The sequence below is a fragment of the Octopus bimaculoides genome, chromosome 20 (assembly GCF_001194135.2).
Source record: "Octopus bimaculoides isolate UCB-OBI-ISO-001 chromosome 20, ASM119413v2, whole genome shotgun sequence".
NCBI lineage: Eukaryota > Metazoa > Mollusca > Cephalopoda > Octopoda > Octopodidae > Octopus > Octopus bimaculoides.
Genome location: NC_069000.1, coordinates 46391029 through 46394134, shown reverse-complemented (window position 1 = coordinate 46394134; position 3106 = coordinate 46391029).

The following is a 3106-nucleotide window of genomic DNA, read 5'->3' as shown; positions in this document are numbered from 1 at the left end:
ATATATATATATATATATATATATATATATATACAAGAGTGTGTACATGTATGTGTTCAGTCATACAAACATTCACACACGTATTTACATATATATGCAGAAATACATAGACATAAGCACACATACACGCATTCACACTCACATATACATGAATGTGTATGCACACACACACACACACACACACACACACACACACACATAAGTATATACATACATTAATGTAATTATGATGTGGCAGTGTGTAGATATATGTATATGTATATTTACATAATACACGCAAACACGTATGAGTTTATATATATATATGTGTGTGTGTATGTATGGATGTATGTATGTGTGTATGTATGTATGTGTACACACGCACACAAACACACTCATATAAAGTATATCTGTTATGATACGGGTGTTTTTATTTGAACACATGTGCGAGTTAATTTAGTGAGTGGCAGGAGCGTGTCGGCATGTGTGTATATATGTGTATATATGAGTATGGATGTAGAAATACATATGCTTGTGTGTGTGTATATATATATATATATATATATATATACATGCATACATTCATGTATGTTTGTATACGCATATAAAAGTGTAAGTATATATATATATATATTACATATGTATTATATATATCTAAATATATATCGTTAGAGAGGGAGGGGAAAAGTAAGATGTGTGTGTGTGTGTGTGTGTGTGTGTGTGTGTGCGAGTGTGCATGCATGTGAGGGCGTGTGCAAATGTATGCAAGCAGTTGAACGCGTGCGCACACGCGCCCGTATGTTTTTTGTGTCGAGCTAAGTCACGCCTTCTTTTCCTGTCACTTTCATCCTCGCTGTTTGTTTGGCGTTGACAAACACACACACACACACACACACATACACCCACTCACACACGCACACAAACCCTCATACACTCACACACACAGACCCTCATAAACTCACACACACACACAGACCCTCACACCCTCACACACTCACACACACACACACAGACCCTCACACATTCACAGACACACACACACACTCACACACGCGCGCGCGTACTCATATACAGACACACTCTTATCACCCATCTTCTCTCATCTCATACATAGATCTACGCACACACTTATCACCTTGGTTTTGTTTCACACACACACATACACACACACACACACACACACATACATACATACATACATACATACATGTATATGCATGCACATCATGTTTTGGTCATCGGTATAGTTTCAATGTATGTGTGCATCTTATGCCATGGTGTAAGTACTTGTGTGTGTGTGTGTGTGTGTGTGTGTGTGTGTGTGTGTGTGTGTTACGAAGAGCGAAGTGAAGAATAACTGTGTGTATATGCTGGTGGTGTGTTAAAAGAGAGATACTCCGGGAGAGGAAGATAGCAAAGGTGATAGAGATCGAGTAAGAGACAGATAGATTGATAAATAGATAGATTGATAGGTAGGGACAAAGCGAGAGAGGGAGATATAGAGAGATAGAGAGAGAGGGAGAGAGACAGATAAAGAGAGAGACATTGAGATAGAGAGATGGATTGATAGATAGCTAGGTAGATAGATAGATAGACAGACAAGCAGATAGATAGATAGAGAGTGAGAGGGGGGAGACAGATAGACAGAGAGGGAGAGAGAAAGAGAGAGTGAGAGAGAGTAAAAGAGAAGGACTGAGAGAAAGAAAGAAAGAAAGAAAGAGGTACAAAGCGACAGACATATAGACAGATGCAATGAGAGAGAAACAAAGAGAGAGCGGAACAGATAAAAAGATAGAGAATTAGATAAATTGACTGAGAGAGAGAGGGGGGTGTGAGAGAAAGAGAGAGAGAGAGAGAGACAGACAGACAGATAGACAGACAGGCATAAACAGATAAATCGAGAGAGAGAGAGAGAGAGAGAGAGAAAGAAAGAAAGATAGAGAGTGCTAAATGAGGCTGCGAGCGAGCTGTATACGAAGGGGGTGGAGCCGAAAAGTTAGACAAGATTTCACAGTTTAGCAGGCAATATAATGGTGGTAGGAGGGGAGGATGGAGTGGGAGGAGTATAGAAAGAAAAAGAGGGTGGGAGAGGGACAGAGGAATGAAGAGGAGAAGGCGTAGTGTGTTCCTTGAAAATTTGGCGAAAATTAGGGAATAAAGACTATTACAACTTAAAGCTTACATATATATATATACATGCGCGTATACGCATATATATATATATATATATATATATATATATATATATATATATGCGTGCGCTGATATTCACATGTGAATGTAAATATGTGTATATATTTTGTATATGCCGATCTGAACCTATCTCTCTGTACGTATATATCACATAAGCATGAATAAATATACACACACTGATTTTCATGCACAGATAAACCTTTTCACACAAATACATACACACACGCACACATACACACACGCACACATACACACACGTTTATATATTTCGATTCCTTTTGGTCTTAAAGAACCCTACCTCGTTGCTTGAGTGTGTGAGCGTGTGTGTGTGTGTGTGTGTGTGTGTGTGTGTGTGTGTGTGTGTGTGTGTGCGTGCGTGTATTGCATATGGATTTTACTAAGGTGAACGGACTATGTTCAAGATCGAACCCGGCCTCACTACATTCGCAGATACTATGTCCAGAATATCTGTTGACAGGAACAATTTAGTTCAATTTAATTTATTTTTTTTAATTGTGGGATTAGTTATTTTTTTGGTGGGAGTGCGATGTGTGTGTGCGTGTGTGTGTGTATGTGTGTGGTGTCTAATATTAGTTTTAGAATAAGGGTGGAGGGGAATAATGGTGAGGTGGTGCTTAGGGGGATGGGCACACACACACACACACACACACACACACACATATTTTATTGTCTCTTATTTTTAACTGGTTTCAGCCATAGGGTGAGGTCATGCTTGGAGCGTGCAACGCCTTTCAGTGTGTGTGTTTGGGTTTCTTTTCTGCACATGGGCGAGTTGGACGAAGCGGCTCTTATTTGTGCCTCTTGTCGCGATCTGGGTTCATCTGGCGTCTCAGATAAAAATTACATACATACATACATACATACATACATACACACACATATAAATATATATATATATATATGTATATACATA